Source organism: Hippopotamus amphibius, chromosome 7, assembly GCF_030028045.1.
Source record: "Hippopotamus amphibius kiboko isolate mHipAmp2 chromosome 7, mHipAmp2.hap2, whole genome shotgun sequence".
Taxonomy (NCBI): domain Eukaryota; kingdom Metazoa; phylum Chordata; class Mammalia; order Artiodactyla; family Hippopotamidae; genus Hippopotamus; species Hippopotamus amphibius.
In genome coordinates, this window is record NC_080192.1 from 137,202,243 (window position 1) to 137,218,841 (window position 16,599).

Below are 16,599 nucleotides of genomic sequence, written 5' to 3' on the forward strand. Positions count from 1 at the left end.
AGTCGCTCTCCCTCTCTGAGACTCAAGTCCTCCCCCTTTGCGAGAGGAATGACCATGTCTGCCCTACAAGGGGTGTGTAAATGAAATGAGATGTTACAAGGCAAGTGCTGATCCTCAGCAAGTCCAGGCTAGATGCTCAGTACACACGACACTGTGCGCTTTGAGGCTCAGGCATGGAGAGGATCTTTCTTTTTTTTGGGGGGGGGGGGGGGGCAAGTTCTTTTTTTTTAAGAACTTTTATTGAGATACAATTGACATACAATAAACTGCATATTTTTAAAGTGTATAATTTGATTTGTTTTTCTTATTAGTAATGTGTATATGGCAATCTCACTCTCCCAGTTCATCCCACCCAACCCCCCCACCCCCAGCTTTCCCCACTTGGTGTCCATATGTTTGTTGGAGAGGATCTTTCTACCGCCACCAGTTGAGGGGTCATCCATGCCTTTCCTAAAGATCCCATGTCCTAAGTCTGGCCCCACTACTCCAAAGCATTCATTTCCAACAATCCCTTTGCCAAGGATTAAAGATGCTCTTTGCAGCAGTAAGTCCAGGAAATACCTGTACTTCTCATTTCAGTGAGAGGTGAGGGGACAGAGGTCTCTCTACAATGCGTGCACGCACACACACACACACACATACTGTCCAATAAACTTCCACCCTTCCCGTCTCGAGAGTGAAGTTCACAGCCCACAGAGCTAGGAATCCAGGGCCACCTGGATTTCTGAGGGGCTGGCACAGAATCACCCAACTGGATCCTCTAAGCTCCATGGCAATTTCTCCTAAAGCTGAAGGTGGGTATTTTCTTACAACCAGGCTGGAATGTTCTCTTCCCTTAAAGAAGCTAATGCTTAAAGGTGTCTTTCTGGTTCCAGGGGCAACATCTTCATGGATTCAGGAACCAAACATTTTGATCTCCTACATTCTGATGTATAATCGGTATTTCAGAAAAACAAAACCCCAAGTCAGGACAGAAAGAATCAACCACAGCTGTCATTTACCAAGTATTTCCAACAAGCTGGGTTCCACACCAAATATGCCATTTTGCCAGTCTCAGTGGCTCCTCGAGACCCTGTGAGATTGTAAAGGAAACCCATTTCACAGGAGAGAAACTGAGGTTTCGAGAAAGTTAAGCCTTACCCAATATCACAGGAGTAACGAGGAAGGAGGGGCAGAGTCTCTTTCAAGCTCTGTCTGCCTCGTGTTACTGACCATGCTTTGATATGTGGGTGGGGAAATGCAGCCGCTGCACCCGCCCATGGGGAGGGGACTGGACTTTGTTTGTCCTGCTGCATGTGATGCCTGCACTGGGTCCTTATAACAGCTTCTCACTCCATCCTGCTGGGTGGCACCAGGCCCTATGTGCCCGGAGCTGTAGCAGGAAACCTTGCTGCACAGGAAGTGGCTTCCATCATAACTCCTCTGCTTCCCTTGCTGCTTCCCTTGGAGTTGGCTCATTTGGGCTCCACTCATCAGGGGTGGCCAAGAAGCCTCCCATCCCTCGGATGTCTGAGCCTGACACAAATGTGGAGCGTGGTCAAGGTGGAGAGATGGAGGCCGGGAGGTCAGGGAGGAGGCTGCTCACCAATTCACTCATCCTTTCACCTATGGGTCCTGTGAACAGTTTGGATGCTTACCTGTCATCAGAGGAGCTAAGTGGAGGAGCACAGAGACCAGAAATGGATGCAGCTACTGCCGATGCCAGACCACAGGATGAGGCCGGAGCCAATGACGGAAGGAAAGCATGGGTTCAGAAGGCTTTTCAAGGGAGAATCACCAGAACCTGGAGGTCTACTGGATACAGAGCCGAGGAGAATGCATCTCGGACACGTGGGCTCCCAAGTCAGGTGACCGGGAAGCTCTGACCTCAGATCCTTCCTTCTCTCACCTTCTCTAGGGACCTCGCATTCCCACCTGGCAGCACCCCCAGGAGCATTTTCCTTCCCCATTTACATGAGGCCCAAACTCTCAAGGAGGGAATGGAAGAGCTACCTTTATTGAGTACCTGCTATATTTAAGGCATCATGGCAGGCTCTTTGAACAGAGTGCATTGCATCAATCTTTTGAACAACACTGAAATGATGCTATTGTCATTTTATAGACAGATGATAAATTGTAGGGGCAAAATGCTATGTTTGCAATCTATCTTCAAATAGTTTAGCGAAGAGAATGTATCTATATATAAAAGCATGTACATGCATCATGTACACATATATACATACATACATACATACGAATATACATGTATATTAATAGAGAGAGAGAGAGATTGAGAAATCAACATGGAAACATGTTAACTGCTGAATTTAGATACAAGATATGCAAGTTTCATTGTATATTCTTTCAACTTTCATGTAGTATGAAATTTTTAAAAATAAAAAATTGGGGATAAAAAGTCCCAACTTGAACAATAAACTATGGGACAGCCCTCCCTCCCCAGGCCCCAAGCTCTGTATGAGCTCTTCGCCTCTGCACAACTGTTCCCTCCACTGGGACACCTTCCCTTCTTGTCCAGCCAAGGAACCCAGCCCGTAATTCTGCTCCAAGGTCACTACCTCTTCTGGAAAGCCCCTCTGACCTGAGCAAGGCCTGACCCCAAGCCCCACAGCCCTCCTCAGTGGCTGGAACCAGCCCTGGGTCCTCTCCGTAATTCCCTCTTCGCTGGGTTAACATTCTGAGAGCTTCGGCCGCATCATTTGTCTCTGCACCCTCCCTTCTGCCCCCGCTGAATCCAACACTCCAGCAGGCCCCCCAAAAAGCCTGGTGGACAAGTGAATTAGCGAGCTCTACATCCAGTCCATCCGTCTCAAAACCTTTCTCACAGCAATGGCAGTGATTCAGCCTCTTCATCCCAACTCCAAGTCTGTACAAGAGGAGGTGGACTGGCGGCACCCACTTGCTAGCCCCTGGGGTAGAATGAAAGGGCCCCACCGGCACAGGTTCGAATCCCTGTCCCACCACTTGCTGGGTCAGTGTAAATCGGTGCCTGTCAATTAAGATCTCTATACCTCGGTTTCCCCTCACCAAAAAGGGAGATAACACATTCTTGACTTGCTTAATATCACTAACTTAGAGGGTGTTGCCCATCAGTGCTAGGCATATAGTGATGCTCAGTAAACACTGGTGTTGGTGTCATCAGACACAGGAGAGATGATGCAGGAAGATGCTCGCTTCCCCCCACGGAAGGGACAGGAGTCCTGGCCTTCGTGCAGGGTTGCCAGTCTCTTCCAGGAGCCCCCATGTGGTCACGAGGAGGGGCTGAAGACACAGGCAAGGGCTGGGCAGCTGAGTGTGTTCACGCGTGTGCACATATGTGCATGTGTGTGTGCACATGTGCACGTGTGAGCAGGAGGGAAGAGCCTCTCTCTTTCTCTATAAACCTTGCAAGGTCAACAGGATCAACCCAAGCCACCCCAACCACCTGACGGGAGGCTCCCTGGCTCCCAATCGGGTTATAAATCATTTATATCGTGATGCATTTGAGGAGCTCTTGCGTGTTTGAAGTGGAATTTGAAGCAGAAAGAAATGGGCAGATTAATGGAGCTTGAAGAAAGATAAGTATCACTTGCCGCTCCTGCCAGAGCGCACAGTCAGCGGGCGGCCAAGCCACGTTTGAAAAACACGGCCCTCAATTAGAAGCGTTTTCTTGTTTGTGTTTCACGCTGGTGCTCACTGAATTCATTGCACGGACATCTGAATCCACCCACCAGTGTTCCATCTTGCAGAGCAGTCCCCGGCTGTCCAAGACTCTCCCCGTGCAGACCCAAATGTTTCCAATGGCATCCAAGTCACACCGACGGGTTCTGCCCGTGTCCTGTCAGTCCCACCCCAACCAGACACACGGAGCCACTGAACACACAACACTCTTCTGTGCCTCTTGCCTCTTGTCTCTTGCATATGCTGTTCCCCCTTCCTGAAATCTCACTCACTTCTCTTCTCTGCCCGGAAAATTCCTGCTAAGCCTCTGCTCTGCAAAGCAGTCCTCACACCCCACTGGGGGGGTGCGGGCGATGAGCTAGATGCTCCCTCTTCTTCGCTTCCTTTGTGGCATGTGTTACCCAAGCACTCTGCCCCCACCTAAACTCTAAGTTCCAGGAGAGCAGGGGCTGTGGCATCTGTGTACCCTGCAAAGAACAGCCAGTTCATAAATGTTTGTTGATTGACTGAGTGATAAATAGAGATGTCTGGTCTCCAGACTGATAGGTTACAAGATCTCAAACATGTTTGTCCAAAGTTTTCTAAGCCTGAGAAATACCGGTGAAACATATCTTTCCTACCTCTCTCCCTAAACTGTTTTGTCTGGTTTTCTAAGCCCTGCCCTCCAGTCCACCACAGAGCCACCCTGACACAGCTCTCCCCTCTGTTCTCCACTTTTTGTCTGAATACCAAGCTTTCAAAACATGTCTGGTAAACATTCAGCCTTCTCCATGCCTCCTCCACTGCGTACCTGGGCTTGCCCCCCTCCTGACGGAAGTGCAGCCAGATCAGGGCAAGACCGGAAAGCCAAACTCAGAATCTCAGAGGCACTCAGAGGAGATCAAGGTGCTAATGCAGGGCTGCAAACTAAGGAGATGAGACTGCCTGTGAGGATTGAGCACGTGCTGGAGAAGAGGAGGCTCAGAGCCTGCTAGACATCAGTCTTCAAACATCAGAAGGGCTGATGTGAGCTCCGAGGCCACCCAAGCACCCAGGATACGGATTGTAGGTTAAGGGTGTGCATCCCTGTTTTGCGGAGACAAGCCCAGTTTATAATTATTTATACCATAATTGTTATAAGAGATGCTGTTCTCTCTCAACAGCATCCTGGTTTGGACAATAATTATATGATTATGTTAGTTACAGGGAGATCTTTTCCAGTTCAGTAAAGGCAGAGTTTTCTAGCAACCAGAGCTGTTCAAGGACTGAACAGGTTGGGCTCTGGTCTACAAGTCCCTCCGCAGAAGGAACTGTGACATATTCATCTCTATGGCCTGGCGCTCAGATGGGACCTATCTATGTTTGTGGACTGAATGAATGACTGATTGCCCTCAAAGGAAAGAAACTCCCCATCACCAGGAATATCACCAAGCTGGACAAGCACCAGTCAGACAGGCTTGCAGGAGATTTGAGCATTACAAAGGAAGTTGGACCAGCAGACCTTTCAGACCCTCCTTTGTGACCCAAAGGTTATATGTAAGTCAAGTTCAGGGATTAAGAACAAAGAATTTTGGAAGCAGACAGCTCGGGCTGGAATCATGGTCCATCACTTACCAGCTGTAAAACCTTGAGTGAGTCACTTAACCTATCTGTGCCTCACTTTCCTGATCAGTAAAGTGGATACATCAGCTTCAAAGCATGTTTGGAAGAATTTTTTTAATATATATGACATGCTTGGCCCACAGTACGCACTTTATAACTACTTTCTATTGTTTCTATGATGATGGTGTTGGTATTTGGACTTTATCCCGTAAACAAGAGGGAAGTTACTAAGAGTGTTGGATGGAGAATGACACCATCACAGTGGTGCCTGGGGACGCTTGATCAGATGGCCAGCCCAGTAACCAAGATTAGGAGAAAGAAAATCCCTCCAACCCTCTTTGAGTTTCAGTTACGTGTGCGTTTTCTTTTAACCGGTTATTCAACTCTTTCTCTTGGAGAGAGAAGAAAGTAAGTGACGTGGAACTCAAATCTCATTTACAACTTAATTTTAAAACAGAGGAGATTTGCAATATTGGAAACGCAAGAGAGCAGGAAGTAAACTTTAGAGTAATTGTTCCATAGTCTTTTAAACAGAAGGCGTTGCACTGCTATTTTTGTTGACGGTATTCAAATGAGAGGATGCCACAGCTGCAGGGGATGTAAGGGATCACGGATGGCAGGGCCTTCGCGGCTTGGCTGAGGAAGAAACTACAGGCCAGAAAGGGGAGGCTCTGTCTCCTGCCCACAGAGAGTCAAGGACAAGACCAGAGGCAGGCTGCAGTTCCCCAAGCCCGCTGGACCGGTCTCTGCAGAATGCAAAGAAGCGCAAGAGTCAAGTAATAGCCTGAAACAGCAGCCTCACTACCCCACCATAAAAGAAGAGGTTAGGGAGGTGATCTCTGAGAATTTACTAAAACACAAAGACATCCCTCAAGAAACACCCCTTAGAGAAAGTCTGTTGTCTTCCAGGAGTGATGACCACAGGCCTGGAACTAGCCATTTTGTACTGGTTCTTAAAGTTTATGAGCCTGGGATGCCACATAGAATTTTTATATCCATTACATGAACCAGTAAACTGAGGCTGGGGAATACTCTCTGTTTCCAACTTCAGAAATTCCCAGGAATCTCAACGCCTATTTCTACATGCCTGAGAACATCAAGATGGGAGAGCTGTGTGGTCACTAGACGCCACACGAGACAGCCCAGATATGATCCATGGTTCTGGTGCCCCTCAGGGGGCTCTAAGGACCTGATTTTCAAACTGTACTCCAGCCACATCAAAGATGGAGCGAGGGGAATGTTGCCCCTACCCCAGCTCGGACTCTCATCAAAGCGGCCCCCACTATTAACTGGCTTATATTTTGAGGATTTGGTACAAGATTTTATTGCAGCAAAACATTCTGATGTTTTCAAAACCTCTGCCTAAGAGTATGGACATGATGTTTCTAGATCTTTCGTCACTGCCAGTTAAGCCACCAAGGCATAGTGCATCTACAAAATCTGGCTGTGAGCTATAAGGAGTTCTTCAAAGTTCCCTCCTGCCCCACCCCCCCCCCCCCCAGTGCCCCACCTGTGCTTGCACCCAGCAAGGGCAGCCTGTGGTTTGAGAGAGCTGAAAAAACAGACACCAAAACGTAGGTAGAGGTGACGCCTGGGAGCTTCTGCTGGACCCCAGAGACTGGGTCGGTTGGAATACGGTCCATCTTAACGCCCTTTGCCCACTGCTCTGCTTACCCAGCGGCTGCCAGGGCCATTCCGATTAACCCTTCACAGCCACTCCACTTGGGACATGTATGTGCTCTGCTCTTTTTTGCTGATTTAATTAACACAATATAATGGAAATAAAATAATTGAAGGGGTTGCCACTAGAGAAAAGATCATCGAGGGGCTGCTCAGGAGGCATTGTTGCATGGTTTCCAGGCAACGCCAGGAGGCCCCAGCAGGGCTGGCGGTCCCCGAAGCAGCCAGCTGGCCCAGCCTCACCCAGCAGCCCAGCCAAGGCCGCCCAGGCCCGGATACACAGGCCCGTGGGCACAGGCAGTGTTCCTGCAGGCCTTCCTTCTTCATGTCTGTGTGCCTTTGAGTCTCAAAATGTAAACCCACAGTTTGGAATAGCTGAGAAAAAATCAAACAGAGGCAATCAACACAAAGGAAGTTCAACCATACACACTGCATTAAGAAATTAATAATAGTTCTCTGTAAGTCTAGGATCAGTCTTGTCTTCTGAAGTTGATCTTCAACCAAAATTTGGGATCATGTAGATCTTGCTGCCAATGGACCTGCTGGGTATTTATTTTCAAATGCTAGTTTTGAGCTGAAGGAGGCTCGGGTTCTTCCCAAGGATCTGTCCCCTAATTGCTGGGGGAACTCGGACTGGTCCCTTTCCTCTCTGTCCCTCAGTTCTACCCCCTCCATCCCTGCCAGGAGGCTCAACACCAGTGGAGAGGAAGCAAGGAGGAGAAACAATTGGGGAACTTTATCAGAGGCCGACAGCAAGCACCTAGGCACAGGTTCTGATCCCCATACTGTGCCTCTATGTGACGCAGGAGCGTGCAAAGTGCCACCTGCAAGGCCAGCGCCGTGCAGGGTTCCTAGCCTGGGTTCTCCAGCTCAGTGCTGGTGGGAGGGCAGCCGCCTCTGGAGGAGGGGGAGGTGGCAGGACAGCGGGATGACAAAGAGATCGACATTCACTTGGCAATCTGCGTAGATACATTCCTGGCTCTACCACACAAGGCTGCAAATCCTCCATTACAAATATCTTTAAAAATGACCCAGCCCTAAGGAAAAACCATTATTGCATGACTGAGGAGGTAGAGGAGCATTTTTATACCAGTGACGCCAAATGATGGGTGTGCTGTAAAATAAAACACTACAGACCTGGGGTCTGTCATGCAGAGCGAAGTAAGCCAGAAAGAGAAAAGCAAATACCGTATGCCAACTCATATATATGGAATCTAAAATAACGGTACTGATGAATGTAGGGGCAGGGGAAGGATAAAGATGCAGGTGTAGAGAATGGACTTGAGGACACATGGTGGGGAGAGGGGAAGCTGGGACAAAGTGAGATAGTAGCATTGATATATATACACTACCAAATGTAAAATAGATAGCTAGTGGGAACCTGCTGCATAACACAGGGAGATCAGCTCAATGATGGGTGTTGGCTTAAAGGATTGGGGTAGGGAGGGTGGGAAGGAGTCACTGGAGGGAGGGGATATAGGGATATATGTATGAATATAGCTGATTCACTTTGTCATATAGCAAAAACTGGCACAACAGTGTAAAGCAATTAAATACCAATAAGGAGCTTAAAAAAAAACCCACTATGGTTTTTTCCGATTTTGTCAAGTCACAAAGAAGAAGGAGAAAGGAGAAGGAGAAGGAGATACAGAAGCTCTGCTCACACAGGAATAGTCTGAGGGCATGTTGGAGGTGGCCTTGCTGGTTTTTCTCCTTCCGTGATAGAAACGCAAGGCAATAGGAACTAATTGTGGAAGGTTTTAATTGCTCTGTACCTTGTTAATGTTCCTACCATATTGATTCCTATTAATTAATCCAGTGTAATGGAAAAGTCAATTATGCTATATTAACACCACTTGTTGTAGAAAAGACGAAATTAATGAATGCAAATGGAGAGCAGATCCTTTATGACAAACAGTTCCTGGGTTCCCATGTCAGCCTCCAAGATGCTTGAGGTATCCGAAGCACAGCCCACCTCCCCATGGGAAAGGAGAAGCCAACTACAGATTCAAAAAGAGTGGGGCGATCAGATGTTCATTTTTTTAAAACGTACAGTGAAGTTGAAAAATCTGATGCTTCATAAATTTGACCACCTCAAACACTGCTCACCCCCGCCGCCGCCCCACAACACATGGCCACCAGATCCACTTGAAGCTCAGCAAGGAACCCTGGGCTAGAAATCAGGAGCATCGGGCTCTAGTTCTGATCCAAACACAAACTCAGAGCTTGTGTCTCCTCCCAGAACTCCTCTGGGCTCTAAATCAAGCTATCCGTTCATTCTTTTTTATTTATTTATTTAAGAACTTTTATTGAGATACAGTTAACAGACAATAAACAGCATGTATTTAGAGTGTACAGTTTGGTATCCCAATCTCCCAGTGCATCCCCCCCCAACCCTCCCCGCTTTCCCCACTTCGTGTCCATGTGTTTGTTCTCTACATCTATGTCTCTATTTCTGCTTTGCATTTCCTCTTTCATAGTTGTTAGCATTTGCCTTATGTATTGAGGTGCTCCTATATTGGGTGCATATATATTTATAATTGTTATCTCCTCTTCTTAGATGGATCCCTTGATCTTTATGTAATGCCCTTTCTTGTCTCTTGTAACATTTTTATTTTAAAGTCTATTTTATCTGGTATGACTATTGCTACTCCAGCTTTCTTTTGATTTTCATTTGCATGGAATATCTTTTTCCATCCCCTCACTTTCAGTCTGTATGTGTCCCTAGGTCTGAAGTGGGTCTCTTGCAGGCAGCATATACATGGGTCTTGTTTTTGGATCCATTCAGCCAGTCTGTGTCTTTTGGTTGGTGCATTTTGTCCATTTATATTCAAGGTAACTATCGATATGTATGTTCCTACTACCATTTTCTTAATTGCTTCGTTTTTGTTTTTGTAGGTCCTTTTCTTCTCTTATGTTTCCTGCTTAGAGAAGTTCCTTTAGCATTTGTTTGTGGGCTGGTTTGGTGGTGCTGAATTCTCTTAGCTATTGCTTGTCTGTAAAGCTTTGGATTTCTCCATCGAATCTGAATGAGATCCTTGCTGGGTAGAGGATTCTTGGTTGTACGTTCTTCCCTTTCATCGCTTGAAATATATCATGCCACCTCCTTCTGGCTTGCAGAGTTTCTGCTGAGAAATCAGCTGTTATCCTTATGGGAATTGTCTTGTATGTTATTTGTCATTTTTCCTTTGTTGCTTTTAATAACTTTTCTCTGTCTTTAATTTTTGTCAATTTGACTACTATATGTCTTGGCGTGTTTCTGTTTGGGTTTATCCTGCCTGGGACTCTCTGCACTTCCTGGACTTGGGTAGCTGTTTCCTTTCCCATGTTAGGGAAGTTTTCAACTATAATCTCTTCCAGTATTTTCTCACGTCCTTTCTCTCTCTCTTTTCCTTCTGGGACCCCTATAATGCGAATGTTCGTGTGTTTAACTTTGTCCCAGAGGCCTCTTAGTCTGTCTTCAGTTCTTTTCATTCTTTTTTCGTTATTCTTTTCCACATCAGTGATTATCACCATTCTGTCTTCCAGGTCACTTATTCACCCTTCTGCCTCAGTTAATCTGCTATTGGTTCCTTCTAGTGTATTTTTCATTTCAGTTATTGTGTTGCATATCTCTGTTTGTTTGCTCTTTAATTCTTCTAGGTCTTTGGTAAACTTTTCGGTCTTTGCATCCAGTCTTTTTTCAAAGTCCTGGATCATCTTCACCATCATTATTCTGAATTCTTTTTCTGTAAGGGTCTCTATCTCCTCTACATTTAGTTGTTTTTCTGGGGTATTATCCTGTCCCTTCATCTGGTACAAAGTCCTCTGCTTTTTCATTTTCTGTATCTTTCTGTGGCTGTGGTTTTCAGTTCCACAAGACAAAATACTGCTGATACTGCTTGATACTGCTGTCTGCCCTCTTGTGGAGGAAGCTATCTATCCATTCATTCTTTAAGCAAACACTCCTAGGCCACATCCTAGGAATGAGGTTCAGACCTTATCCCCAACTCTTACTCAGATATCTCAACCTGCCACAGGCAGAATCCGTGAAATCCATCACACCCTCCATCTTCCTGAGCTCCCTGGACCACCTGAGGTCTCCAGCATCTCCCTAGTGGCCAAGCCAGAAAGCTACAAGCCATCTTGGGGTCCCGGGTCCCTCCCCAGCCTCCCTTACTCTACCAACCTGCAGCCATTAAGTCCTGTAAAGGTCAGCATCTAGACATTAAATTACTGATGTAACATTCATGAAATGGAAAAAAAAATGAATATAAAACTACAAAAAAATTTAAAACAACCATAGTTTTCATGCTTAATATATAAAGTCTTTTTCTAAGTAACAGAGGAAAATAATCCCATAAAAACTGGGCAAAGGAAATGATAATTTCAGCAGAAATACAAAGGGCAAATAAATCTCTGAATTTTTTTTTTCTTCAAGTACCAAGGAAAACCCAATGAATGTAGCTGACCATTTTTTTTTTCTCTCAAAATGTCAATTTTTTTTTTCCAAATGATCATTCTCATTGTCCGCGAGGTTTACGAGACGGGCATTCTGGTGTCCTGCGGGTAGGAAATAAAAAATGTGCACAACATTTTGGGGAACCACTTTAACAAGTATCAAGAGCTTTAAAAATGTCCATACCTTTTCATCCAGGAACTTCCCTTCTAAGAATCAATTCTATGGAAATAGAGATGCAAATCAAAGACATATGCAGAGGGTGTTTATTACCACTTTATTGCTCTTATGGAAAAATGAAAACAACCTAAATATCCAAAAGTAAGGAAATGGTAAACATGCTTTCATGTATCTATTGGATAGATTATTCTGTGGTTACAAAAATGTTCGTGAAGGATTTGTTGATGATATATGAAAATGCTCACGACGTAATGGTGAATGAAAAAGAGGCTAGCAAAGTAAATACAACAAGATCCTAATTTTTTCAAATTTGTCCTTGATGTACAACATCAAGTCAGAAAAAAATGCCCTTTAGGGTGTCCCACTGACATCTGAACTTATTACACAAGACCCATGGGAAGCCACCACCCCAGTCACCACTCCAGCCTGCATCCTCTCCACACTCCCAAGCTGCCTGCTCTTGGATTTTTATCTGTTCCCTAACTTGTGACTCTCCCCTACCATGCTTTGCTGCTTGATTTGTCCATGGTTTGTACACAGTGATGGGCACACAGTGATTCCTGGGAGCACCTGAGCCACCACTGCCTCCCCCTGCTGACTGCCTTCCAGACATCTGCTGACTCTCAGGACTCAGTCCACATGTCTCGTCTCCTGCAAAGCCTCCCACAGCTGGATTGGGCTTTCCTCTTTGATATCCCGCTGTACCCAGCAGACAATAGGCAGCCGTTGGTGGATTTTGAGCAGGAGAGCAGCGTGTTCTGTCCTTTAAGAAGAGGCCTCTGGCAGCCACATCCTCCGCAGGGATGAGACGCAGACAGGAAACTCTCAGAAGCCAATGGGGAGTCTGACTGTGGCTGAGGGTGGGGCCTCAGGACCCCACTCACTCATGGGTGGGGGACATCCTGCCCACCCTGAGGCCTGGCCTGGGCTCCTCCTGCTGTCCAGACTCCCCCAGCATTGTTGCCTTTGCTCTCAGCCCTCTGAAGGGAGCTCCCATCCCTGCCAGTCCTGTCTGGGGGTACCTCCTGGCTTGAATTCTACCCCACACCCGATACCCAGTAGCACTCTTCCTTCACTCTCCTTTCCAGCCACAGTGTGGGAGAGAAGGCTGAAGGGTCCTTCTTCATCCAGAATGCTGCCACTCAGAACACTAACATAGTCCCTTAAACCAGGCCACACCTGGCTTCCCCGCCTTGGGCAACCATGTGGGAGAACCAGGGTATCACAGACCCTTACACCTGGGAGCCAGCCCCTACGATCTCTCACTAATAGACAATGATTTACCGTGACAGTGTGAGCTGGGGGCACCCCCAGTTGCTGAGCCCCTTTCTGGGCCCAGCACTGTGCTCGTGTGCCTGAGCTACCCCAGGAAGCTCAAAGTCTGGCAGGAGTGACAAGGAATAGAAGGACTTGAACAGACTCATGTGCAGCCAACCCTGTGGAGCCCAGGAGTCCCCTACGCTGCCTGCAAGTCTTTGCAGAAAACTTCAGAAAGGAGGTTACTTATTCCAAGTGTCCTTTAAAGAGAGAAGGCAGAGGAGGCCTGTATGCAGAAGAAACAGACTATGTAAAGACTAGAAACACCCAAGTAAGGAAGCAGGATGCTCCACGCTCTGCTTTCTCTTCTTTGGAAATCCTGGTAGAGCCCAGACTCACAGACAAGGAGCCAGATTTCCAGCTTCGGTTCCACCACCTGCCCATTCCATGGCAAGAGCCAGCTTTCTTAACCCATCTTTATCACCTGGTCCAATACCCTCTTCCTTCATGCAAACTTCTTGGGCCTTAAATTGTTCAAAATTCTCCAAAATTGTACCAAAGATGTTAAACCAATCATTTAACAATTATTTTTGGTCTTGTACCCCAGTCACATTGGAGAGGGTTCAGCCCATGGCAGGGACTCAATAAATGTTTCTACAACACCTTCCCCAGCAAGAGAGCAAACCGAGGGCAATAAGTATGCCTTTTAGCTCCTCGGATATTCTTTAGGACCCAGTATGTAGCAGGTGCTCAGGGAGGCCCTGTGAACATGGACAGATTTGTCTTTCTTACCTTGTCTCCCACCAGAGTTTACCCTTTTACAGGTTTGGTTCTATAAGGCAATTTTCAAAATTCCAAGGCTTCTGCAGTTCTGAGGAAGGCACCGTAGATAACAGGGAGGGCAAACCTGACTCATAACCAGGCAGACAGGGAGCATTTGTCAGAAGATTCCCTTGGAGATTACAGAAGCAGGTGTCTGCTGCATTTTAAGCCCTGAAAGAAGGCTGGTTCCCAGACTGTAGGAAAAATTGCATAGCCTTGTCAATGTGTGAAATGCCACTGAATCGTTCACTTTCAAATAGTGAAAATACTATGTTATATGAATGTCATCTCAATTTTTAAAAGAAAGGGAGTATAAAGGAGCAGTAGCCAGTGCTGAGGGCCTGCACGTGCTCCAACTTGGAACCTCTTGACTAGTGACCTAGGATGGTTACAGATGTGAAAAGAGATCGACCTCCTTAGTTCCTGGGGTAGTCAGAAAGGACCATACGTGACCAGAGCCCACCAGCAGTTCCCTCTGGCCTGCAAAGCCTAGTCCCTATCCCCAAGGTCATGAGATGTGATCATTTTCCTTGTGAATCAAGATACGGGATGGTTGGGAGATACTGTTTTTTGTGTCTCCCATCCACTGGGGTTGGCCCTGGTTGCCAGGCGCAGAGGAGGTTCTGGGCAGAATGCTTGCCATGGGGCTCTGACATCTATTGTGGCCAGAGGGGTCCTGGCAGCCCAGGTGGTACTGCAGAAGCCATGGGAGCCACAGAGGGTCCCCTGATCACCTCGACACTCTGTATGGTCTGATGCAGGAGACCATGTGCCAGGCGGTGGCAGTACTGCCAGGGGAGCTTCGCCCAGGCCCACATCCCCTGAAGCTGTGGGGGAGATGGTGGCTTTTACAGGCATGTAGGAGTTTGTAATGCTCGAAAATGTGTATTACTCTGCAAGGAGAGACAAAGAAAGGGCCACTGGAGTTTCTGTCTTTCTGGAGGAAAGACATCAAATGTTTTGAAAGATGTAGCCACATAGGAAGAGAATGCAGAGACCTTAAATCAACTCTCTTAGAAGACAGACTCAAGAACAAACTGTCAGAAATAGTAAATGTGAAAGCCATGAACAATAAGCTGGAAAGCAATAATTCTCTACTTGGTCTCATAATAGATCCTTACAGAAACGCATGAAAAGAAGTAAATTCTAATGTTTACAGCAGATTTGGCTGATGGCCGACATTCCAAGCAAGCCTCAGTCCTTAAAAGACTCAACTAAGCAAATCCAGTAAGTGGCTGCAACCAAAGCAGCCTTCAAAACCCACAAGGAGGATGGAGAACAGCTTCAGGGACACTGATAGATACGTTGGAGGAAACTTTCAAACTTCAAAGAAGCATAAAGCTGCTTCTGCCAGAAGCTCAAAGATGGACGGGAAGAGTGGACACACGTATTAAACAGAAACGAAATCTCAGAAAACCCTAATGTGCCTATGCAACAAGTTCTTAACAATGAAGAGAATCAGATCGAACCTCCATGTGAACATTTGCTAAAGATGAGGAACTGGACTGTTGGTGGTGGTGGTGAATCGGGATCATGAGAACTGGGAATTGACGTATTGGAGGCATCTCACGGAGATCTCTTACAAGATGAATCAGAGGAGTTGGGGAGAAACTGATTTATGTAGCGGAGTTAAACACTTATTCAAAAACTCTCCAAGAAAAAGAAACCCAATAAATGCAAAATTATATAAATGAAGACGCTAAAATAATCGATGTACTTAAAGATCACATGGGAACTCTCCAAAGCTTCACTGCAGCAAGAAAACAACCCTGTCAGAAAGAGGCACACAAAAGTTCCTGCAGAAATATCAAGTCTGTCCCGGACTGGATCAACAAAAAGAATTTTTTACCCATGTCTGATTTACAGAGAATTAATCTTGTAAAGATAAAGGAGACTTTTTCCAGCATAGATGAAAGACCTCAGCAAAGCATGTGAAGGGTGACAGACCTATAACACTCAGGCCAAAATTACTACAGAAAATTTCAGAAGTATCACTGGGTATCATCAAAGCCACCTTATTTCCCAAGAGAGAAATTTCACAATTTGGGGATGAGACCTCGGTCAGCTGCGAGAAACCTCAATAATGTAAGGAAATGGATATACCACACAAAAATTGATTGAGGAAGAATGTAAAGTTTGGGAAAAGTATCCTACTGCCCTTGATGTTCCCAATGGGGCATTTGGCAGAGGCCAGAGAGCACAGCTAGGAATCCCCCCAACAAGCAGATCTCCAGGGAAGGGACAGCTTCAAGCTGCAATGGCTGGCTCCACAAAACCCTCTGCCCAGCGTTGACCAGTTGCCGTATGCGCGGTGTCTCCAGTCTGGCCAACCCCATCCTGAATCGGCAAGATGCCTTGTCCTCCACGAGAAAGACAGAGCTTGTCTTGGTTCTCCTCCCTTTGATTCAACCACTGCATGGGACAGGGGAGCATCCAACCTAGTCTCTGGTCCTTCTCTTTGTCCTCCTACCAGAGACCAGATGCTGACGACACGGGTCAGGAGAAGGGTCCCAAGATGAGGACACCCAGAGCTTCCCCCTATTCTAAGAACACAGAGAAGCTCCCCAAGAGTCCCACCAAGGGTGCTCCTTGGCCCAGCATCAGTCTCCCCTGGCAACAAGGAACATCTCATCACCACCACAGACTTGTTCTTCCGTCCACATGACTTGGAAACAGAAGGGGGTCAACCTTCCTAGTTGATCCACCCTCCACTTAATCTACTTGAAGATCTCAAATAACAGCAAGATATTTTTGTCTCTCAAAATATTTTTGATTTGCCTCTGTGAGTATTATTCTGTTATTCTATGGAGGGATTATACAATGGCTCAAAGGAAACATGAGAGGCTATCATTGTTAACTTAATGTGTTGAAGTTGTGGCGCCCGTAATATAAACCTTCTAAGTTAGCTGCTTCCATTGTATTCCATTTGTAGGAAGCATATTTAGAGTACTGTTGTTATTGTTAATTAAAATAATCCAGGAACA